This window comes from Heterocephalus glaber, unplaced genomic scaffold (assembly GCF_053883595.1).
Source record: "Heterocephalus glaber isolate CG9 unplaced genomic scaffold, H.glaber_assembly_v1.0 deba00001569, whole genome shotgun sequence".
In the NCBI taxonomy this organism is placed as follows: Eukaryota; Metazoa; Chordata; class Mammalia; order Rodentia; family Bathyergidae; genus Heterocephalus; species Heterocephalus glaber.
The window spans coordinates 5,653,479-5,679,997 of NW_028258354.1; the positions used below are offsets into that span (position 1 = coordinate 5,653,479).

Here is a 26,519-nt window from a genome sequence, read left to right on the forward strand (position 1 = left end):
ATCTTGGAGTTCTTTGAGCCCATTCTTAAAAGCACCGCATCATATTTGTCTACCTTAATCATAAATAAAAACAGTATTGCTAAAGTCTCTGTGTACACTTTACTTCACAGAATAAAAGATAAATGTAAATTTGGTTACAGGGAAGTTACTGTGTTGCTCTCCTCACTTATCATCTTGCAGATTCCCTTCACCACCACTTGTATCTCCATCATAGTAATATGGTAAATTGGGCATGGTGACATTTCAATAAGACCGACTCATTAAGATATGCCTTTGTTCTGTTTGAATTTTGTGACTTTTCATAGTTAATTTTTAAAAAATTTATTTATTTATTTATTTATTTATTTGGTTTTTGGAAACAGGTCTTGATATATAGTTCAGACTCGCCTTGAACTCACAATGTAGCCCAAGCTGGTCTCAAACTCATGACGATCCTCCTGCCTCAGCCTCCCGAGTGCTGGGATTACAGGTGTGTGGCACCACACCCGGCTCTCTTAATAAAATTCTATACAAATTACATTTATTTTCATACCTATGGACTTTCATCTGTAACTTCTTCCAATAGAGCAGTGATGGCTAACCATTTAGAGCTTTCAGTGACATGAACAGGCCCCTGCGGCACATGTGCCATAGATTCACCACCACTGCATTGGAAGAAAGGCAAGTAATTTACAGCTCTATGACAATGATATGTGCATCCATATCCATTCAATATTTTTGTTAAAGCTCTGTGATCAAAACATATTTTGGACTTATGCTTTTTCATTTTAATTTCATTCTTTTTTTTTTTTTTTTTTTGGTACCGGGGATCAAACTCGGGACCTTCCACTTGCGAGGCAGGCGGCAAAACCACTGAGCTAAATCCCTGGCCCCATTTTAATTTCATTCTAAGAGAGTATAAGTCATTTTCTTAGATTCTATTTGTGTAATCCTATTTCACTTGTTTAGAGATTTTAGGTTATTCTATTTATTAAGGAGTGCAGTAGAATTTCATGAAGTCAGCCATGTAAACAGCTGTATACTGTAGCTGTAAATAGTGCTCTATAGTTATATGTAACAAAATTTTATAGGAGTTCCCTCTTGTGACACTCAGAGGTTACCTTTGGTGGCTGGGTAAATTTAAACCAATGGATTTGTTCTGGGGTATCTCAGAGTAGGACATACTGTCTTATACTTGTCATTTGACAACAAAAGCAGCATTACCCTTCCCAGCTCTGAAGAATGCCCTCAGCATTCTTCTGCCTTAGTCACTCCCTCATCAGCTGATGTGACTTTACATTTTTGCCTGTGTCATTAATCACTTTCAGTTCTCCTTTGGAACCACTTTCCAGTTGCTTCCAAAACAAACATGTTTTCAGGGCTTAAGTGGAAAGGAAAGGAGGAGATTTAAAACAGGACAAGTTTTCAGTTATTTTGGCTGTATTATTAATGCTAACTACCTTCATATAGTATGGACTTATGATTGATATATTACTGAAAATTTTATTCAAGAAACTTTTTCCCAAGCCCTAATGAGCACTGAAAATTCACAAACATTGGAAAACGCTGCTAAATTAAAGGGAAAAACTCTCTCTCATAAGGCAATAGTTTATCTTCTATTTCTTCTCAAAATTTGAGCGTGAATTTACATACGTACTATTAATATTCTGGTTAGCTTTACTCTGGTATCTTCAAGTGTCTTATTTTGAAGGACTTTTATCTCTTGTTAAGTATATCAATAAAATTACTCTTATCAGCTGATATACTTCATATATATCATTCTCAGGTAATAACTAGCCATGGTGAAACATGGATAATGTATTTCCCTGATTACATACATTTGTAGCCCATTTAATAAGTACCTTGGTAAAAATGTTTGTGTCTTGTTTAAAACTTGTTCTTGAGTTACAAAAGATGATGAAACCTACCTAATGCAATTTGGTTATGACTAAAATTTTCAGTTAATCATCAGACACACTAGATACAGAATTTTAGGCTACCATGAAATACTAAGATACCAGTATGAAAATAGCTGCTGACCTTACCTAAATAGTATGATTATTTAAAATAACCTAAATAATGGTCTCTGAAATTATAGAATGAAAACTACATTTTCCTACCTGATAATTGGATAAGATGGATAAGAAATTAAGACATTAACTAGGCATTCCATAGGCCTAGAGATTCCTGTTTTTTTCTTTCCATTTTTATTTGTATCGATTTTCAATATAAAGGATAAAGGAATTTTTGTTAGATTTTGAACTTTGCTTTACTACAGTCCTCTGCTTTTGCTACTGGTTTTATATTAATGGGATTATAAAACAAGTTATTTTTAAATCAGTGAAAAGCTTACTAAACTAATCTATGATTTAGACATGTGTTTCAGAAAGTCAGAAATACTGAGGCTTGTCACAAGGTGAGAAAGTTACTTCGAAGGACAGAAGCCGTGCCAAAACCAATAGGAGACATTTTATTTATTTTGCACAACTCTTTTTAAAAAAATCTTTATTTGGTAGACATAACTTATAACTATCAAATTAATTTTTATTTTTGAATATATCAGCTCACTGTTGTGCCAAGCAAGCTGATAAATCATCAAACACTGGGACCAATGACAAAGTTAAACTGAAAAGAGTTTATTCACGCGCGTGGACTCCACTCCCTAAGCGAAGTGAAGCCCTGAGTCCAGGAACAGCACAGTTTATATAGGGTGTTATAGCAGCATAGCTTTTATAGGTGTTATTTTAAGAAGAGAAGTTCAAGGGTAGGTTAACATGTTTTTAACTAGTTGCAAAAGTATTTTTCAAAACTCAGCTATCTTGCTATCTTGTCAGGTTGGGGCAATTTACAGTAAAGGGAGGCACCAGGCACTATCTCTTTCTGAGAAGTGATGAACCAAGTTTACAGAAGCAGAACAAGCAGTTACAAAAATATCTACTTTATAAGGGGAGGGTCATGAGGGGAGTTCATCTACAGGCCAAGATGGCATTTCTTGGATTTATCCTGGTCTCACACTCACAAATATATCTAAGGTCTGTTTCTATTTTTTAAAACAATAATAGACATCACCAGGGATTTAGCTCAGTGGTACTATGCCTGCCTCGAAAGAGCAAGGTCCTGGGTTAGATCCCCTGTACAAAAAAAAAAAAAAAAAGACATCTTAAAACAAATGAGAAAATTTGTACTGTTCTATTTTTCTGTAACAATAAACTATAAGTTAAAATTATCTCTGATGTTCTAAAATTATAGAAGAAAATCGGAATTTTCAAACTTACATTGTTAAAACATTTTTTTTTTCTTTATTTAACTTAAAGGGATCTATGAACCTAAATGTGAAAGCCTAAAAGTATAAAGCTTTAAGAAGAAATTATAAGGGAAAATGTTTATGAATTTAGAGTAGGCAAGAACTACCTAGGATAGAAAAAACATGATGTCTAAAAGAAAAAACTTGATAAATGAGATTCCATCAAAATTTAGAACTTTAAATGACATCATTAAAATGAAAAGTAGTCCTTAAACAGACCATATTTACAATGCATATAACCTGTGAACAGAATATATAAACAACTCTTACAGCTCATTAATAGACAACCCGATTAAAATGTAGACATAAGAAGATGATAAATAGCCAGCACAGCACAAGGAAAGGTGTGCAACTCTAGAATCAGAAAAATACTAATCAGTACAAGAATAAGATTGAATTATACACTCATTAGGGAGATGAAGTTAAAAGCTTTAAAAGCCTTGTCATGACTTTTTCTTTCTGTTAGATTCTCTCCCTTTGCATTTAATTTGTCACACCCAATGGATTCATTCTGCTAGGCTTCCTGGGGTTGTGATCCTCATTGTCTTTTCCTAGGGTATTGTCTAAAATTTTTTGGAGTGCCGGTTTGGTATTCATGAAGTTCCTGAGGTGCTCTTTATCATGAAAGTTTCTTATTTCTCCATCAATTTTGAAAGACAGTTTTGCAGGGTACATCAATCTGGGTTGTAGACTATTTTCCTTTAGGGCTTGAAATACATCATTCCAAGATCTTCTTGCCTTGAGGGTTTGCATTGAGAAGTCTTCTGTGATTCTGATGGGCTTTCCTTTGTATGTGATATGTTTCTTTTCTCTCACTGCTTGTAGAATTTTGTTCTTTTGGATTTCTGGAATCCTAACTATTATATGCCTGTGTGTAGATTTTTTTTGATCAAGGCTAGCTGGAGTCCTATATGCCTCCCTTATCTCTATGTCAAGTTCTTTTCCCCTCCTTGGGAAGTTTTCTGCCATCACTTCTGTGAAGAGTTTTTTTTATGTCATCTGCACTCTCTCCTCTTTCTTCATTGACTCCAATCAGTCTTATGGTATTCTTCTTTGCATCGTCTAGCAGCTGCTGGATTGATTTCTCGTGTTCCCTTACAATTTTAAAGCAATTTTTCTTTTCCTGGTCACTAATTGCAATCTTATCTTCTATATCTGAAATTCTGTCCTCACATTGGTTCATTCTGCTGCTCAGACTTTTGATGGAGTTTTTAATCTCTTGGAAATCTGTTTGCATCTGTTTTATGGATTCCATTTGTTTCCTATGTTGGGATTCCATCATGTTCCTCAGATCCTCTATTTTTCTGTCTGTGTCCTCCCTAGATTTATTAATCATGTCTTGCCCTATGGGCACACTCTTTGCTGTTATCTGAGAAATTATTTCTGATTTCATTTTTCCCAGATCCTCTTTTGTTGCCGGTTCAGAGAGTCCAGGTGGTTGAGTATCAGATTGTTCCATCTCATTTCCCTTTGGGGTTGCTATAGGTGACCTTCTCTGCCCTAGGAGCATGGAATGGCAGCGAGGGAGCCTCTTTCTGAGAGCTGGGATTGGCTCATCTTCTCTCTCAGGCATTTTGATTTGGAATCTTCACCTCCCATGTCAGTGCAGACAATGCAGAACTGACCAAACTGTTTCTCTTGCTGCTCCTCCTCTTCCTTTCTCACCAACGTCACAGGACAAATGGGTCAGCAAGAAGATCTGTACCAGCAAAGAGGGGGAGCTCTTTTGCCACAGATAGGCAGAGGATCCCCACAGGGCAGAAGGTCTGTTAAAACAGTTTTATAGTTCAGAAAAAAAGGAAAAAAACCAAAACTTCCTTATCTCATCCCCAACTGTTAATCATTTTATCTCACATGAGAATGAAAATATGGTATGAAATGAAAGAATGAAATGAAAAATATTATAATATAGATAAAAATTGCATTGTCGAAATACCAGTATATCATAAATGAAATAATACCAATATATCATTATAAAATACCAATATATCATTATATATCAAGTACCAATGTCATTATAAGTGAAATAAATTCAAAATTTATATTCCAGAAATAAGCACTGAAAACAAGAAAGTTAGAGTAATATGTTATAGCTTTAAAATGGTTACTATCTCTCTCTCTTTATGTATATATATTTTACTCATTGTGATACTAGTAATTTTGTGAAATATATTTTAATATTGATTCTAAATTCAAGTGAATTTTATTGTTACAAGGGGTTTCTTTGTATCCACAATTGACGTATTTCTGTGTTATTGGTTTTACTAAATTCAAACAACTATATGTAAATAATTTGCTAATTATAGTCTTTGAACTTACAAAATAGGCAAATTTTTGTCTATCTAAAATGCTTTCCGTGTTAGACTACGGGGCCACAGTTCTCTGTTCCTATTAGGTGATATTATGAATGCTTATCAAATTGACCTCATAGTGCCTTCCTCTGTTCTCTATTCTTTGACCTTGAAATATATTTAAATAACCTTTGAACAACACTATGCTACTGTAAAATGTCTGATTGTTTTTGATATCTGAAATTGGTTATGTTGGTTCAACAATAGCAGAAATATCACGATTTATATACTTCAATTAGTATTTTATTTTTCAGATGTAGCATCAGTGAAGACTAATATTTATTCATCTGTTGAACTAGTATATCTCACTGTCTTAAGCAGCAGCTATTATTAATGAACATATTATTATAATATATTAGTTAATAATTGATATAATAAATTACTTTAATAATTAGTTAATATATTAGATTAATAATAAATATTATTAGTTAATATGATTGTTTTGTTGCCAAATACTATACTAGACATTTAAAAAATGTTCACTGACTTATCTAGTAGTCAAAATTTTGGGTAGATACTACTATATTCTTTTTGCTAGGTAGGGTGATTAGACAAAGTCAAAAGTTTGTTTCAAGGTCCATAAAATAAAAAATGTACAAGAACTGATGGTCTCTGGGCATGGATGCACATGTGTATAATCCTAGTACTCAGGAGGCTGAGGCAGGAGGATTGCTATAAGTTTGAGGCCAGCCTGTGCTACATAGAGAGTTCAAGACCATCCTGAACTGTATAGCGAGACCTTGTCTCAAAAAGAAAAAAGAACCAGTGGTCAATTTTGATTATCATTTTATAGTGTTTCTGAAATATTCTTAGGCATCTTACTAAAATGCTGCTTTAAATGTTTTAGTTATTAAAGTTAATGTAACTAGAGTGTTAATGTAGTTAAGTTAAAATTTCAAGTTATTACTTTATAAACACACACATATACACTCTGGTACACATTATTCTATGAGAAGTGGACGGAAACATTGAGAGGAAATTATTGTTGAAATCCTAACGACAGTGGATGGAAGGGACTCTAATGTGTTTTCAGGAGCTGCTCTGCTCAGATTTTGGAAAATTTGACTTAGAGAAAATATAAATGTAGAGGCAAGCACAATATTTATCATATAAGGTTTTTAGTGATGTGAACTAATTTAACTAAATAATCTGTGCTAATTACAAGGGCCTTTACATAAAACCTTGGAGGGTGAATAACAACTTCAGCCAGTGCAATTGAAAGCTGTATACTAGTAGTTCTTTTAGATGTGGAATTGGATATCTGTCATTTTTTAACATACACTGAATATTTAAATAGTTACTGGATTCTTTGATTTTTCTAGGAGTCATTCTGAAGATGTGATGCTTTCCTTTGAAGGCTTAAAAAGGGATCTTGGGACCTACAGGACTCTAAGACTCTCAGTGCCAATAGAGCAGAGCTACTTTGTGAAGCCCATCCGTGTGTAAGGTTATTTTTTTTTGTTTGTTTAGTTATTCCAAGTCATGTTTGTGGATCTGATAAAAATCAATGTGAATGCATCTTTGTCTCTGATTTAATTTTGTTCCACACTAAAAGTGTGATGGTTGAACCAGATTGTAATATGCCATGTGGCTGCTACTGGATACATGGTTGACAGGCTAGTTCTTGCTTCTTCCTTGTTAAGAACACAGAGAGTAGACTGGGTAGTGTCTGGTGTCAAATCCTAGTTTTGCTGCTAACTAACTAAAATCCGTTTTGTTTTTCTTCTAAAATGAAGACAGTAAAAGGTATCTTCATAGAGCTGTTGTTATTCACTTAGAACAGAATTTGCAGATCCTAGGTGCAGAAAAGTATTAGCTATTGTTATTGTTATATTTACTCCTGAGGGACTATATTCTCCGGACTCATTTTCTATTTTTAGATGTAGACAAGAGAATGTTCAAAATTTTGGAGTAGATACATTGTAATGTAACTAAATCCTCTCAGTTACATAATTGACTTTCCCTTAATTTTTAAAAAAACGTGTTGTTGTTTTTTGATACCGGAGATTGAACTCCGGTCCTTGCATTTGCTCAGCAGGCGGTGAAACCACTGAGCTAAATCCCCTGCCAAAACTTGTATTTTTAAATGACTTTACCTATACTCGTTATCACAATTATGTAGACAGTGCAAGTTTTGTAAATTCTGTAATAATTCATTTCATGGAATTGACTTACCTATTTTAGTTGTCTTATATTGTGAGTCTTTAGGTTTATTTTGATGTCTCTGTTTTAAGAATGGAAATATCTTGGTACTAGGAGATCTTATGTAAAGGTCTTAGATTTGAAAAATGCTTTGAGTGAAGAAAAGCTAGTCTGAGTGTTGTTTTCAAAGGCAGTCTTTTAATAGTCTCTTAGGAGGATGGGTAGAAATTGCTACTTCTGTGAATGCCATATTCTCTGTCTGGTTATAGTAGTGGGTCTGCTTTAGGCCTGATGAAAGCACATATTTGATCAGGCTTGTAGAATTTCATCCCAGTAGGTATATTCTTTTTTTTTTGAGACAGGGTCTTACTATGTAGCCCTATGTAGTCCAGGCTGATCTCAAACTCCTGGTAATCCTCCTGCTTCAGCCTCCCAAGTGCTGGGATTACAGGCATGTGCCACCATACCCGGCACAATGGCTGTATTCTGAGCTATATTTTAATCAACATATGTTACACACCTCCCAGTGCCAATAGATAAATTACTTCCATTCATGACTTTCCAGTACAATGGACAAAAACTCGTGGTTCCTGAATAGCATAGGTTCTAGTGGTAGAGCTAACAGGCATTGTAAGATCTGTTTACCCCTTCTAGCTATCTGCACAAGAAGGCCAGTAGCAGTGTGGCATAATTACCTACACAGTTTTAATTTTCCATTGCTCTTGTGGAACAGCTTGCCTACACTTGACTTTTGACTCTGTAGGTTTTCTTTTTAAAATTTGTTTTTATTTTATTAAAAAAAAAACAATATCATAGCAAAATAAGAGAATAACAACAGTTAATAATAGTTAATACACTGTATCATGATCTTCAAAGTCATTGTACAAGATAAAAAATTTTCTTACAAAGAAACAGCAGTACAGAACTTTCTTTTCAATGAACTAAGAGAAACTAATAGTAGAAGTGAATTAGCATTATATTAAGTTAGCATATATTAAAATATTTTTGAAAAAATGGGATAGGGAATTTTGGAAATTTATTTTAACTTCTCCCCACTTCCTATTTATCTTTCTTCTACTTTGCTCTTTATTTACATATATATGTGTATATATGTATGTGTATGTGTATACATATATTTACATATATACACACACATATATGTATACATGTGTGTATATATTTACATGTGTGTATATATATATTTACATATATACACACATATATAGCGTTTCTCATAGAAGAGAGACCATGTGATATTTAAGCTTGTATATCTGACTTATTTCACTTTACATTATGTTCTCAAGTTGCATCTATTTACCTACCTCATTTATCTTTATTTATGGTAGAGTACTCCATTGTGTATAAATACCACATTTTCCTTATCTGTTTATGTGTTGATGGACATATATGCTGTTTCCAGGATCTAGCTATTATAAATTGTGCTGCTATATACATGGCTACATGTATCCCTATAATATGATAATTTTAACTTTTTGTGAAGATACATAGAATGGGTATAGCTGGGTCAAAAAGAATTTTATTTTTAATTTTTTGAGGAATCTCCATATTAATTTCCATAATGGTTGTACTAGTCTACATTTCTACCAACAGTGTAGAAGAGTTTCTTTTTCCACACATCCTTGCCAGCATTTGTTATTACTAGATTTTTTGATGGTAGCCATTCTTTCTCAGGTAAGATGGCATCTTTTTTGTTTGTCAGTTTTTGAGACAGGGTCTAGTTATGTAATTCAGGATGGCTTTGCACTCACTTTGTAGCCCAGGCTGTCCTCAAACTCAGGGCAATATTCCTGCCTCAAGCTCCTAAGTGCTGGGATATAGGCATGTGCCAGCACACCTAGCAAGATGGTATCTTAATGCAGATTTAATTTAGATTTCTCTAATGGCCAGTGATGTTGAATTTTTTCATGTATTTATTAGGCATTTTTATTTTTTTGAGAAGTGTTGATTCATTTCAATTGCCCATTTTTTGATTGAGTCTTTCATTTTGGGCAGTCTGCCATTTTTGAGTTCTTTATATATTCTAGATATTAACCTTCAGCCTGAGGAATAAATGGCAGAAGTTTCTTTTTTCCCATTCTGTAGGATGTCTCTTCACTCTCTTGGTTGTTTTCTTTGCCGTTTAAAAGCCTTTTAATTTGATATGGTCCCGTTTATGGATTCTCGATATTATTTCTTGTGCAATTGAGGTTCTCTTCAAAAAGTCCTTTCCTACACCTGTATCTTCAAGACTTGTACCTATTTCATCTTCCAGCAGATTGTTTTCCTTTTAACATTTAGATCTTTGATCTATTTTGATTTTAATTTAGTACGTGGTGAGATATATGGGTCTAGACTGAACCTTCTATATGTAGATATTCAGTTTTCCAAGCACCATTTATTAAAGAGGCTATCTTTCCTCCTGTGTATATTTTTGTTCCCTTTTTCAGAGATCAAATAGCTGTTTGTTCCTGGTTTTGTTTCTGCTTTTTCTATTCTGTTCCATTGATTGACATACCAATTTTTGTGCCAGTGCCATGCTGTATTAATCACAGTAGCTTTATAATATAACTTCAAGTCAGGGATTGTGATGCCACTGGCTTCCCTTTTGTTACCCAAGATTGCTTTTGCTATTCTGGGTCTTTTCTTGTTCCATATGAATTTTAGGATTGTTTTCTCCAGATCTTTGAGAAATGTCATGATATTTTGATTGAGTTTCCATTAAATCTGTATATCTGTAAATGTCTATTGATTATATTGGTTTTGCCTGTTAAGATACAAGGGATATCTTTCTATTTTCTAATGTCCATGATTTTCTTTTTCAAAGTGAAATACTTTTCATTGTAGAAATCTTTTACTTTCTTGGTTAGATTAATTCCTAAGTATTTAAGTTTTTTGTTAATATTATCAATGGTATTGTTTTCCTAATTTCTTCTTCAGTGAGTTCATTATTAGTGTACAGGAATGCTATTGATTTTTGTGTATTGGTTTTGTTTCCTGCTACATTGCTGAATTGGGTTATTCTAGGAGTCTTGGAGTTTTTTGTTTCTTATAAGTAAAGGATCATATCATCTGGAAGTAATGGTGCTTTGACTTCATCCTTTCCTGTATCCATTCTTTTTATTTCTTTCTCCTCCCTATTGCTCTGGCTAATGTTTTGAGGACTATGTTGAATTGGTGTGGTGTTAATGGACATCCTTGTCTTGTTCCTAATTTTAGAGGGAATGCTTTCAGGTTTTCTCTATTTAATATGATGCTGGCAGTTGATGAGTCATAAATAACTTTAATCAGTTTGAGATATGGTCCTTTCATACCTATTTTCTTCAGGATGTTAATAATGTATGGATATTGGATTTTGTCAAAGGCTTTCCTGCCTCTATTGAGATGATTATGTGATTTTTGTTCTTGGTTCTGTTTATGTGATAAATTACATTTATTTCTTTTTTTTTGTTTTGGTACCAGGAATTGAACTCGGGACCTTGTGGTTGTGAGGCAGGTACCAGAACCACTGAGCTAAATCCCCGGCCCTTACATTTATTTCTTTGTGTTTGTTGAACCATTCTTGCATCTCTGGGATGAAGCCCACTTTGTCATGTTTTATAACAAGTATTTTTAGGATTTTAAGGATTTTTGCATCTCTTTTCATTAGCAAGATTCGCCTGTAGTTCTTTTTTGGTTGGATCCTGGTCTGCTTTAGGAATCAGGATGTTCGCTTCTAAGAAGGACTTGGTTTTTTTTTTTTTTTACTACTGCTTTAATTTTATTGCCTGTTACTGTATTGTTCAATACTTTTAAGTCATTTTGGTTCAGTTTTGGTAATTCATATGTATCTAAGAATCTCCATTTCATCTGTGTTCTTCAGGTTTTTTTGTGTTTTTGTTGTTGTTTTTTTTTGGCATATATGTTTGTGAAGTTCCTAATCATTTTTTGGAGTTTGGCAGTGTCTGTTTTGATTTCCTCTTTTTAATTTCTAATTTCATTGATTTATGTTTTATTTCTTTCTCTCTTTCTCCTTTTTTAATTTTTGTAATATTGGCTAAAGGTTTATCTATTTTGTTTATTCTTTCAAGGAACAAGCTCTTCAAGTCATTGATTCTTTGTACAGTATTATTTTGTCTCCGTTTCATAGATTTCTGCTCTGATCGTTATAATTTCCTTCTTGTACAAGCTCTATGTTTGAATTGTTGTTATTTTTCTGGGTCTTTGAGATGCATCGTTAGAGCATTTATTTGGGTTTGTTCTATTTTTCTGATGTGGGCATTCATAGCTATAAATTTCTCTTGTACCACCGCTTTCATTGTGTTCCATAAATTCTTGTATATTGTATTGGCATTATCATTTAATTCTAGGAACCATGTTATTTCTTCCTTAATTTTTTCTGTGACTCATTGATTATACAGTGTGTTTTTTAATTTCCATAGTTTCTTTGTTCTTTTTTTGCTATTGATTTTTAATTTCATTGTACTATGATCTGATAATATGCATGGTAAAATTTCAGTTCTTTTGCATTTACTTAGTACATGATCTATTTTGGAGAAAGTTCCATGTGCTATCTAAAAGAATGTGTATTCTGTTGTTGGGTGGAACACTGTAGATATCTATTAAGTCCATTTGTTCAAAAGTTTTGGTCAGCTCTGATTTTTTTGTTGATTTTGTTTTTGTTAAATTCATCTGTCTATTTGGGTCATCTATAGTGGGTTATTGAAGTTCATGTTTATCTGTTTATTTGATTTACATGTCTATTGATGTTTGTTTTAGGAAGTTGGGTACATTGTGGTTTGGTGCATACATGTTTATAATTGTTATCTCTTCCTGTTGAACAGTTCTGTTAACTAATATATAATGTCCTTATTTGCCTCTTTTGATCAGCTTTGGCTTGATGTCTACTTTGCCTGAAAATACAATAGCTACTCCTGCTTGTTTTAAGGTTCCCCTTGCATGGAATATTCTTTTTCATCCTTTGACTTTTAGTCTATGAATTTATTTTTGTGTTAAATGTGTTCTTGTACATCCAAAGCATTATACTGGATTTTGTTCCTTGAGCCATTCTGCTAATCTGTGTCTTTTGATTGGTGAGTTGAGACCATTTACACTGATAGTTATAATTGATAGGTCTTGACTTACTCTTGTCATTATATTATTTTCCTGTTCCTGTTTTGATTTCTTTCCCTTCCGCTTAATTGCTAGCCCTACCTGATACATTCATTGTATTGGGTCTTTTGGCATTGTTAGCTTCATTGTTTCCTAGGATATTGTTCTCTAGGTTTTCTGTAGTAGGATGGAAAACAAAGAAAACAAAACACATTTGGGCCGGGGATTTAGCTCAGTGGTTCCAGCCCCTGCCTCGCACATGCAAGGTCCAGAGTTCCATCCCCGGTACCAAAAAAAAAACAAAAACAGAAAAACAAAATACATTCTTCACAGTAATGAAATACAAAGGGTTACTACTATTTTAATTTGGCTACTTGAAACACTACAGTCACAAGCCTATTGGGTATGTGGTTGAGAAACAGACACAAGTAATGACATTGTGTGCATTTGGTTAAATGAGATTTCTGTTCTTCCTCAAATGTACCTGACATCTTAGTGGGAGCTTTTAGTCATATCTTTCAATTTCCCATTTTACAACCCTACTTTTCCCATATTTCACTAAATGGCATCTCATTTGCCTGGATTTAGCTAAAAAAATCACAGAAATGAGCAGGGGCTTTCCATAAAGGATTGACCTACGTGGAATTGTATAGGCCTCAGAAAACTTTTGAACCACTGAACCCGTAAGGAACATGACACTTTCTTGCCTTTGCTTTAACTTAATGGAGCAAGTTAACAATATTGATCAGTGATGGAGGAGGGGAGAAATTATTACTGACTCTTGAGCCTTTGTGCTGAGTCACTTGGAGAATGTTGATTCATTTAATAGACGGTTGTGAGGTCGCAGTGCACATAGGGTGATAACAGAGGAGCTAAATGGAATCAAAAGTTCTGAGCTAAAAAGATACTTTATTTTTTTTAAAGTAAAAGAAAGTAAAAATTTTTTTTAAAGTAAAAAAAGACCTTTATTTGAAGGTGGGAGAAAGTGGGGCGAGAGAGAGAGAGCAGACAGCTACTCTGGATGAGTAGGGAGTATTTGAAAGGGAGATACTGCAGAAAGATATTTTAAAAGGACTCTCTCTGGATGTGTTTCCTCAGTTAGCTGAATTTAACAGAATCTTCCATTGACTGTATAACAGCCAAGGAAGGAAAGGGCTTATATAGTCCATGTACTCAAATCACCCTTCCAATAATTCCATTCAATTAGTGAGATGTTGCTGTTGACAAGGAGAAGGAATCTCTTGTATATTTTGTGTTTAAGACCACTCTCCCTTCATTAGATTTTCCTATGATGTTTTGAAACTTTAAAGGAATCATTCTATAATGCAATTTTGACTGAAGAGTTTTTTTCCTCTTGTCCTTATCAAGGTTAAAAAATACTCCTTTCTACATAAAGACTCTGAGGGATAATTAACTCAGGGAATGAACTTGGAATGCTTTCTTTTGTAATATATATGCTAAGTTTGGCTACATTATAATTCTGGAATTCAGAAAATAGAATCACATTCAGCACTGCTCTATAAATGTTAAGACTATGGTACTCTTCAGGAAAAGAATAAAAAATATTTTATCCATTTAAAAAAAAAGGAAATAGAAATTTTCCATCATGTTTATGAGGCATTTGATTTTTGTATCTGTACTGCTGTTTGCCATGCAAGCTATATTCTTGAGCTTTCTGTTCTTTAGAATTTCTTCACTTTCTTTTCAGATAAAAAACTTGAGTTTTGCACATTGGTCCAGTTTTTACTTCTTAGTCATAATGTGAAAAACATCAAAATCTCACAAGGCAAATGTGTAAATGCTGCATGAAACTTTGGAGTAATATTATAAACAAATCTGTTGCCAAGAACTTACTGTAATGTTTCAAATGCAGAATTAATAAACTGTTCTGAGAGCACACATGTTATTCATCAAGGATTTCTCCTACAACTATCTGTATTTCTTTTTTCCTCTCATCACCGTAGAAGTTTGGAAACTGGAATTAAAAAAAAAATCTTTGCATGATCATATCCTTGGAGTTACTCCTGAGAGTGTGTAACCTTGGCAAAGGTTAGTCACCTCCTGCCAGTTGTCCCCTGGAGCTCAGTGAGCAGGTCTGTTTTGCATTTGCCTTTTCTTTTCTCATAGGTAAGTGTAGCAAACACAACTGTGTTTATCTCACATCCCACAGACTTCCGTTGCTCAACTTAGTAACATAAGCTCTTTGTTATAAAGATCAATATATCTCTAAGCTATATTTCTTATTTAGAAAAAAGGGATGAAGCGGCTGGGGTGCAGCTCAGTGGTAGAACACTTGCCTAGTATCCATGAGGCCCTGGTTAGATTCTCAGCACTGTAAAAAAGAGGAGAGAGAGAGAGAGAGAGAGAGAGAGAGAGAGAGAGGGAAATAAGTCTAATTGTTGAAAGTTTTACTGTTATTACAAAGGTCACAAAAAGTGAAAGTGTTATTATATTTTCTATGCTTTCTACTGCAGCAAACACTAATCCATAATATTTTTCTTTAGGTAAATTTGAATTTTTGGTAGATTTGTTAAAAATATATGTTTAAAATCTTGTCATAATTTTTTTTTTTTTTTGGTACTGGGGACTGAACTCAGGACCTTGTGCTTGCGAGGCAGGTGGTGGCACCACTGAGCAAAATCTTGTCATAATTTTTTAGAAGTGACACTTGAAGAAAAATACACGACATTTAAAAAGCAAATATATAATTTATAGTTTGAGCTCATTCATCTTTTCTGAAATGCCGTATAAACTTAATAGACTATGGTTTCAATTAGTGGATAATATTTTTGAGGATTTCATATTGTAATAACTAACTAAAATAATACAAAATAAGTACAAAATATTTCATCCTTCTGCCCGTAGTAATCACTAAGATCTTATTGTAACATAAGTTTTCATGATTACATAATTTTTACATATCAAATAGGTATTTATTTGTATATCCTTATTTAACTTAAAACTTCTTATAATACTAAATAAAAATATTAATTTTATATATGGGAGCTTAATAAAGTTAACATTCTTCATAACTTGATTAGTAGTATGTTTATTTACTAAATTAATTAATTAAATTAATTAATTTAAATTAAACTAATTCCTGTACATAAACTTTTAAGTGAAACAAGCAAAATGCAGCAGCAGTTTATTTGAAAAAGTAAAAGTGAATCCTGAGGGAGAAACTGGCTCTGCAGAGCGAGCTTGGGCTGAGAAAAAGGAAACAGCAAGATGAAAGTACGCCCTTGAGGATGAAGGGAGGGCTCTTGTGAGCAGAGCAGGGATAGTCTCTGTACATAAAATTGAGTCTTATTTTCATATTATTAGACAAAAGTAGTTGATAAAGCAACTTTTTTGAAATTTTGTTTACTTTTTAAAGAAAGGAACTCTACAGAGTACAAAGTGAAGTTATTTTTAGTTGATTCAGCATTTGTATTATGTAGGTAATTCTATACCAAACAGATGTATTGAACATTGGATAGTGTTAAAATTATAACAGGCCATTATTTTGGACTAAGCTTCTGCACTAGGCCCCAGAAGACCATACTAAAAGTAAAAAGTGGAGTCACCCGAGCTACTAAGGTGTAGTGTCTGTGGGCCTTGAGCTGGAGTCTGGGACTCAGATTTCCAGGTCAGTAAAACAGAAACTAAATTGATTACCTGATCTTCAGAGAAATCAAGATTACAGAGATAAGCAGCCAAATTTCCCCAACAAGCCCGTTTAAATTAGCATGATCATGAAGTTCCCTCTTGCCTTAATCTTTACCAAAAAGATAACAAAGTAACTTGATATTAACCAGTCAATTATTGCCCTGTTGTTTTGTCTCCATGTCTCTACCTTACAAGAAAAATAACTTCAAAATGATTAGTCCACTTGTATTCATTTGTTTCTACTTTCTTCAGCCTATTTCTGTCAGCAAAACTGATTTCTTCTGCTCAGCCAATCATACTTAACAGTACTTTATGGAATGAATTGCTGCTTGATTTTGGAATTGAAAATAAAACCGGTTGAGCCCATTAAACTAATTTTTGTTGCTTGTTTTTTGAGACAGGGTCTTGCTGTGTAGTTCAGGCTGGCCTTGAGGTCACTATGTAGTCCAGGCTGGCACAACAACTCCTGGGGATCCTGCTGCCTCAGCTTCAGCGCTGGGATTACAGGCATGTACCACCACGCCTGCTAAATTAAATAGTTGTCACCTGTCCTTTGACAGTAGTTACTAAGCACTCTGTTGTGTTGGGACAAAGATGCACTCGAGGAGTTCTCAGTAAAGATGTCATCTCCCTTTGAGTGTCAGATGTATACTACATAATTGTAAAATCTATAGTACTGTTCATGGTGTTTAAACCTCAGTGTATGTCTAATATTGTAGTGGGAAAAAAGTTCCTTATGCTTTTATTTCATTTGAGTTTTTAAATTGATTCTTAAACTTAAAATTTTAAAAACAGAAACATACCACATATTTTGTAAAGGCAGTTGCTTTATTGGGGTAAATAAATTAGAAGAAATTTCTGAAGATTATCTTTGGTTTTACCTCATTATTGTAACCATTGTATACATTTAGAAATGTAGCCTATTAAAATCCTTGGGAAGCATATTTTTTCTTTTTTCCATTAAAAAATGTTTATTAGTGCTTGTATGCAGTACACAATGATTACATTCATCATGGCGAGTTGGTACATGTACATAACATATCTTAATTAGTTCTTTTTTTTCCCCTTCCTTCCCTTACCCCTAACCTCTCCTTTGTTCCCCTCCCCATTTGAACATTTTCTTCCTTATTCCCATTATTTTATACTTGGCTATTGCTTAGTGCTTGATTCTTAATAATTACATCTTTCCCATAGGAAATAAAATGACCCTAGAAACTGATTATAGGGATAGTGCTGTGCTGTTTTATGGATAGGAACATCAACTTTGGATCCTGACAAACTAGAGTAGTACTTCCTAGCTGTCTGACTTCATATAAGTTAGAGAAACTCTGAGCTTCAGTGTCCCTGTATTTAAAACATTTACATACAATCTATCTTACATGTTTTAGAGAATAAGGTAATAGATGTAATTTTTTTTTTGACAAAACCTCCTAAGTAGAAAATGAAAAACATCCAGTTAGCTATAGCTATTCCTTTCTCCAAAGGTTAGTGTAGTTTCTTCAAATTCAGAGACAATGTATCTGATCCACCATCACATTCACTCCTACACTCTTGGACTAGGGACCTGTGTGACAGAATGCTTGTCATTACAGAACAGCTGAAGTAAGGAGTGTACTATATGATCAGGCAACAAAATGCAGCTTATTGGCCCTCAAAGGATCCAACACCTGACCTTGACCTCTTTCTTATTATTCATAACTTACCGAGATCCTTAGCCTCAGACACTGAAGATTTACTGACACATTAATGTGTATAGTTTAGTATTTCTGCAGTGTGTTGTAGATATATTAAATCACATGATGGAAAATACACTTAAAATGTGGCTACATTGACTTCAGAGAAGCAGAAGATTAAATTTAGCCGTTCGAACTGCCAGACTAGGTCACCTTCTTTGACCCAGGATATAATGTAAGCCAAGCTTACTTTACACTGTGAAAAACATGAGCTAATTGTGCATATCAAAGCAAGTTCTTCAAGAAGAGAGAGAACTGCAGTACCTTTCCCCTATTTGAGAGAATAGAGAAGGAAGGGCAAAGCAGAGAATCTCTGGAGACTTGTGTGCAAGTTTGCTTCTGGCTAAAAGTTAATGATCAATTGCTTCTGTTCTCAGCTCTGAACCCTGAGAAAGTAGCAAACTCGAGTTTCTCTCTATTCAGGTAACTTTAAAATTATACAAACTGTACTCATGTTAACTATACTCTATAAACATGTGATTTTTTTTCATTCCTGTAGTGTCATCTGATATCATGTTCTAAGCTTATTAAAAGAACAGATTTTACATTTGAAGTATATCAAGTTAATGTTAATGAGGGTTTCTGTGTTTGTGTTAAGAAGAGAAAATTTTCAAATGTTTTTACGAAACTAACTTTTGTGGTTCTTTATCCTACTGGCTGAAAGATGTGCTAGTCATAATTATTTAGAATAATATAGTACATTATTTAGTCTGCCAAATCTTGCCTAATAGGAGAAAATTAAAAATCTTTTTCACTGAAATTCTACAAATAGTAAGAATGAATTTTAATCACTAAATATTACTTGTACATTGACATCATAACTACTAAGTGGCCTTATTTTTTATTCCAAATTGTTATTTATAAATATCAATGTGTCCTTTGTTGAAAAAATAGTAAAAATAAGTAGATTTTTTCTTATTATGTGGATTACATAATTCGGCCCAAAATAACTGGGATGGTATGGCAAACTATGAATTTATTGTAGAGTTATATTTCAAGAGATACTACTTGTATAATGTCTATGTAATTAAAGACCTTGTTAAGTAAATTACAGTCTTCAAAACTACTTTATAAAAATAAATGTATTATATACATGTATAGAAAAATCAAGTTCTGCATTGAGGTCTTAATATAAAAGACATATTGCTAAAGTCACTGGATGACAAATTCAGTGTATTTGTATAGAGAGTTTTGATTCACTTTAAACAGTCTGATCACTGTTTTCTTTATTCAACAAGTATCCAAAGCTAAGAAAACTTGTGTTAGTTGGATTTAGACTCAAGAAATAAGGAAAAGTCATCATCAGAAGCTAAATGTTTTTGTGGTAATACATATATAATTTTCCATTAATGTTTTTTCTGAATTAAAATTAAATGTCTGACAGTACTGATGACTTTGCAATTGAAATTTGGAGAAACTAGAAGAATATCCATTTTATATCTAGGAACTGGACTCCGAGAAGGGAGATAACAACAGTTACTGGGAGCACTGGGACTAGAATCAGAGTTTGTATTCACTAGGTGACTGAGTTAATAGTTTATTAGCCATTGCTCATGCTGTTTTTGAAGGGGTTAACATTTTATTCCTTAATACATTTCAATTTTGAAATACCAGTAGATAAGCACTGCCAGTAAAAATTTAGTTATGTAGTGATATTTTCCAGATTTACCCTTGGCATTTCTAAATTTTGTATTAGTTTAATTTATATAATTCCGTCCTTCTGCCTGTATTAGCTTGAGTACATTAAGTTTTGTTTACAAAAGATATTTCTTAAGGCTTTAAGGACAGTATAGCCAGTTCTTACTTTAATACACACTAAAGGTGTCCTGAAAATTTAATTATTTATAAGTTAAATGGTAAGGTGCCTAAAATTTTACTAATTAAAAAATTTAAAATGGGAGAGAAATGAAAGTATGCAAATAAATTTTCATCAAAAGTTCTAAACAATTCATGTAGAATCTAAGGCTAGAACAATTATTTGACATGATATATCTTCATAAAGTTCAAAGCAATCCATCTAGAATCTGAAGATAGATTTGACATAATGATTAAAAATTTTGTTTTACTCTTACAATTAACTGGTTTTTAAAAGTTGGATATATATATTTCTTGTTCTGTTTTTAATACACTCTTCTAGTAGTCAGTATTGTTCAAAAACTGTATTGCACATATTAATAACTAGATACTCTTCTAATTCATGATGACCTTTAGATATTCACTTCTCAATTTCTTATTGAGAATATACATATCAAGTTACTGTAAAATTTTTTTCTTTTTTTCTTTAGCTCATTATCAAATACCCTTCACGAATTACTGAAATGTTCAATGAAGCTCTTTGCCTCTTACCCATTGACACTAACACACAGAAGCACGCACGCATGCGCATGCATGCACACATGCACATGAGCTCAGGATTTAATATTCTCTAAATGAGAGACAAACAGGTTGCCAAGGCTTTCAGTACTACACGATGGGTTGGAAAACCTAAACATCTGAGTAGCTCAGTTAACTTGCTTTGCAAATCATGGGTAATCACGTAACCTGTAAGAGCCCTTGTTAAGTGAGCTCAAAATGGAGTCTATAGTAGAAATGAAGCTTCTCTCACTTGTTTAGTGTGAGAGTCATATGAATTTATATAAGGATTGACATGGTAGATTATAAATCCTTACTGAGCACTTCCTAGATCTGTCACAATAAAGTACTACAACTTGGGTTCTTTAAAACAACAGAAATTTGTTCTCATTGAGGTTTGGAGGCTGGAAGTCTGAAATCAAGAGGTCAGGAAGACTGTTCGTTTTTTAAAGCTTCTGGGGAAGGATTCTTCTTTCAGCTTTTGGTAGACCCAGGCTTTCCTTGGTTTTGACAGTGTAACTCCAATCTGTATCTCCATTTCCACGTGACATTTTCCCCATGTTTCTGTGTTCTGTTGCTGTCTTCTTTTTTTTTTTTTTTAGTACCAGGGATCGAACTTGGAACCTTGCACTTGCAAGGCAAGCGGTGGAACCACTGAGCTAAATCTCTGGCCCCACTGCTGTCTTCTTATAAAGACATCTGTAATGCTGGAATAGATGCCACCTACTCCAGCATCACTTTATCTTAACCAATTACATCTGCATTGCTATATGCTATTGTTTTTGATCTGGAATGTCCTTCAAAGACCCATATGTTAGAAGATTGATCCCTAGCTTGGTCCTTTTAGGAGGCAGTAGAAACTTGAAGAAATGGGGCTTGGCTGGAGTTAGAGGTCTGTAGGGAGCCCCTGAAGGGCCCAGTTCCTTCCTCTTCCTCTCTTTAGCTTCCTAGGTATGAGGTGAGCAGTTCCCTGACAGACACTACCACCATGACGTGCTGCCACAGCTCAAAGTAATGAGGCCATCCCATCATGGATTGAAACCTCTAAAATTGGAAGCCAAAAGAAAACTGTTCTCTTTATAGGTTTATTTTAGGTGTGTGTTGTAGTAACGGAAAGCTGACTTTCCAGGTATGGTCACATTCTCAGATATTAGAAGTTAAAGCTTCAGCATATGTTTCTTGAGGGATACAATCCAACCCATAATAGTCCCCCACCCAATTCAAGTTCTTCTCACATGCAAGATACACTAATCTGATCACATCATCTCTATGTGTCTCAGTCATTCCAGTATCAACTTTTAAGTAAAAATTCTAACTCAGTTTTCATTGAGATTTGGAGTGTTACCTACCCTAGGACAAAATTCTTGTCCATCTGTGGACCTGTCTTTGGAAATAAGTCATTTACTTCCAAGATACAGTGAGTAGGTAGAGAAAGAATTTATTCCAAAAGGGAGACAACCTAGCAAGGAAAATTCCATTATATTATAAGGCCTGAGAATAGTTCTCTGCAGTTTGGTGCTTTGTCTTCCAGGACTACTAGAGTGGTTCTTATCCCTTATACCTGGGCAGCATCTGTTCCCCCCTCAGTCTTGGGTGTTGGCCCTGCTCTTTAGAACCAAGAAGGTGGCCTCACTCTCTGAAACTGAGAAAATTCCTTACTGAAGGACTTTACATCTGTGTTTCTCCCTTGGGTCATTATTCCTTTGTTTCATTCAGTGCAAGCTGGCTGTGTTGTATTTCTGCTGATATAAAATTTTTAAAAATACCAATCTTTTGTGCAATGGGATTGGAGCCATTAGATAAGAGAGTCCTTTGTGGATCTTTTCTGTGTTGCATCTCTGTTCTCATTTCATGGTTTCATACTGTATTCTTATACATGTATGTTTCCATTTAGTATTTTATAGTTTTACAAGTTCCCAGATTATATATTTGTATCATACTAAATTAATTCTTCTAAAAAGCTACATGCCTTAATTAATATGTTTGAAATGATAAGCTCAAATATATGCCTTTAGCTCATTCATTCTATTTTTTGCATAGACTAACTTTATTTGATTATAATTGGAAAAATTTTCAGGACATGTAACAACTGTAACTTCAGTAAATGAATTCTCTTGGCCCGTATCTCCTATTACTTTTGAACTGCTGACAAGTTTTTAAGCATTAATTATACCTACAATTTCTCTGGTAGTTCACTCACATTCTCTCCACCCAGGGAGTTGGATTGGAGTCCCAACTCTGGCACTTAGAAGGGAGAGTCAGTTAATCACTATTAACATCTAGTGATATTTTCTTCCAGCTTTTGTCTTATCCATTTTTATTTATTTTATTAACATTAAGGTGATTCAGTGTGATACATGCATACAGTATGCACTGATCAAGTTGATCCACTCTTTGCCACCCCTCCTTCATATCCTTTCCAGTCCTTATTAATCACTATTTTACTTTTAGGTCAACCTTTTTTATCTTCTACATTCGAGGATATGCAGTGCTTGACTTTCTGTGTTGGCTTCTATCACTTATTGTTCTCTCATTTCATCCATTTTGCTGCAAATTAACAGGATTTTATTCATTTTTGTTCCTAAATATACCCCATTGTGTTTATATAGCACATTTTTTTCACTCATTCATCTGTTTGTGGGCACCTAGGCTGATTCCTATCTTAGCTGTTGTGAATATTGTCACAATCAACATGGGCATTCAACTATCTCTTTGGTATGCTGATTTCTTTTCCTTTGGATATGTACCCAGAAGTGAGTTAACTGAATCATATGGTGGATCTGTGTTTAGTCTTTTAAGGAACATTCATAATGGCTATACCAATTTACATTCCCATTAACAATATATAATATTCCTTTTTCAACCAGATGTGGTGGCACAGGCCTGTAATCCTAGAACTCTGAGAAACCAAGGCAGTAGAACTGCAAATTCTAGTCTAGCTTACTTAATTGAGTGACTTAGCAAGGTCCTGTCTCAAAATAAAAATAAAATAAAATAAATAAAATAAAATAAAAATGAAGGACTGGGAATGTAGGGTATAATTCTGTGTAAAGGCCCTGGATTTGGTCTCTATTACTGTAGGAAAAAAAATTCTTTTTCTAGCATTTTTCTTCTTCTTTTTTTTCACACTAGAAATTCCCAGATGCATTTCTCTGATGGCTAATGATTCATTCACTTTAATTCATGTATGTTCCAGCCTATCGCTGAGTAAACTTTACTTGTTTTCCTACTGATTTATATTTAAAATGTCTACTTTCAAAAGAATTTTTATAGGCCTTAGTTCAGTAAACATATTTTTGTATTTCTTCTTGTTCAGATGAAATAACAGTCACTGTAAGATATACAGCTTTGATAAAAAGTTTTTATAGTAAATAAGGATTAAAATGATTAAAATGAATAATTAATAATTTGAAATAGAAAGAAAAGATCCAAAGGGGTAGGGAAAGTGGGAGGGGAAGGGAAACGGAAACGAAAAATTATGAGAAAAGGAAAAAAATAGAAACAAAGTGTTTGTAAATAGGGAACGGTGGAGGGGGTGAAGGGAGCACAGGGAATGGGGGAAAATAAGAACCAAAATACATCATGTACAGGTACAAGCACCCAATGATAAATGTAAATGTATTGTGTACATAAAATGTACCAATAAAAGAATTTAAGCAAAAAAAAAGTTTTTATAAGTTTAGGAGCTTGTGCTGCACAGCTCCACATCCTGTACTTACTATATTTGGAAGCTATAAATATTTAGGCTTTAAGCATTGAGTAGCTTCATGCAGGGAGGTGTGTGTTTTATGTTCTTTATTCCGGAGGGGTTGAGGGGTTACAGGTGTGGAAAGCAGATCCAGATCAGCACCATTTCTCATGTTCCATCTCACATGAAACACATGGGAATCCTTCCTACCACCCAGAGCATGAAGGACTGCTTCATGAACTGGTTTCACATCCAGATTCCAGGTGTTCATTGTGTCACTACATTGTGTTTTCATTATGTTTCTAAGCAATGGAGATGTTTATTGTTGTTATAATTATCATTTTGGTTAGGTCTTTAATTTGGGTTTCTCTTTTCAGATTTTAGTTTTCATCGCCATGAGTTTACAACAGAGGAGTTAGATTCTACAGACATATTTTGATCTATTGGCTGACTTGACTAAAGCTGGCTAGCAAATAATCAAGCCTGAATTGGTTGGCAATGCTATATAGCATATGACAATAAGAGATCTACTTTAAATTCTAATTGTGTAGGTTGTAAAATGACATTTTTATATAAAAATTAAAGGGCTTTATTTGTATTCTTACTTAGATGGAAGACTATGTTATCTATATACCAATATGGTTCTGCAAGTGTATTTTACAGTAGTCCAAGGACTTAAAATAAATGCAGTTTTGGATGTAATCAGCTGTTTGAACCAAAGCTATAATACTGCCATGGAGTTCTGCACTATAAAGCACAAAAGGTTGACTTTGACTTTGTTCATTTTATAGGGAGAAGTTCCCATTGCTATCACCTCATCATGAAATAACTTGACTCATAAAATTTAGAATTTTGAGTAGTGTGAGCATGTCAGGGTATTTTGCTATGTAATGCTTCCACATATAATGGAGCTAACCTGGTGGCTAGAATTTTTAGCATTTTATATCTGGATGTAGAAGAGCATTTTCCAAAAATCATGAGTTAGTTTTGGCACAGCTTGGCATTGTTGAGTTATTCTTTCAGACAGTAGTTGGCAAATAGATTTGGTTGTTGGTTTAAGCTGGTTCTAAAAAATACTAGAAGATTCTGTCATCAATGCAAACAGAATAAATAGTGAAGATCATAATCTTACGATGTTGAACACAATTAAGCCCTCAGAAACGTAATGCACTTTAATACTTAAAGATTATATGGGTTTCTATCTGAGTTAGGCAGTTTTCTTTCACTGTGACAAAACACTAGAGATGAGCAACCCAAAAGGAGGAAACGTTTATTTTGGGTCATGGTTTCAGAGGTTGCAGTGTATGGTTGCTCCGTCTTGTTGCTTTTGGCCGGTGGCCAGGCTGAATATCATGGTGGGGAACATTTGGTGCAGCAAAGTTGGCTACCTCATGACAGCTGGAGAGTGAAAGGGAGGAGGAAGAAGGTCTGGGGTCCCAGTGTCTCCTTCAAAGGCACACCCCTCCTGACCTCAGTTCTTTCTGCTCCGCCCTACAAATTCCACCACCTCCTATAGCACATGGGGCAGGGGCGGGGGTTAGATCTAAACTATAACAGGCAGAAATCTCTGAACTATGCTGACTTACTGTTAGTTCATCAAGGTTATCTTTGTCACTAGTAGCTCTGTTTCAGTTAAAGAAAAATCCCTGGCAGTGTTACCAGGTCACTAAAGTTAGAGATGTGGGTAGAAATGGTAAAAAAAAAGGTAGAGAATGGCAGGAGTGAGTTAGAGGATCTATATACGAATAATAAAAAAAAAAGACCACATAAGATTCAGGCAATCATTCTAATCCTTTGGGAGCTGGAGTGGAATTCCGCAGATAATGTAGAAGTCCTGTATAGACATCAGGGTACATTTGGGAAGGCCATAACTCAGTTGGGATTCAAGTATTCCATGTCTGAGTGGATGTAAAAGGACTGAAGATAGACTAGATCATATGGATTAGAGTGCCAGAGAGTTCTAAAATATTTACTTATAATTATCTCAGAGAACGGTAGGGGTGAGCCTCACCTCTTGGCATCATACCTATAACTGAGCCAATCTGGGACAGGGTGATGGTGGAATGAGGCTACAGAGCTCTCGTTATCCAGGAAAATAGCTTGGATTCCTTATAGGAGGGTAACAACAAGGATCTCAAAAGATCCTTGAAATTTGGCAAGAGAAGACAGGTACCGATACTCATGAGGTTTCAAGTGTCTACTTGTTTCATATTTGTTGTTGTCTCAGTCATTGG

At 34.2% G+C, this 26,519-nt stretch overlaps 1 protein-coding gene across 18 annotated transcripts in view; it reads left to right on the plus strand.

The window, feature by feature from the left end:
• The window catches only part of Slc16a7 (solute carrier family 16 member 7), a 176,043-nt gene that overhangs the window by 41,187 nt on the left and 108,337 nt on the right, over nt 1–26,519 (plus strand). For 6 of the 18 annotated variants that reach the window (XM_021241341.2, XM_021241343.2, XM_004861144.4 and 3 more), the window contains one exon: nt 6,957–7,076. The exons of 3 other annotated variants lie outside the window; for them this stretch is intronic. The gene's annotated coding sequence lies outside the window, so the exon portion shown is untranslated. 18 annotated transcript variants of the gene reach the window in all.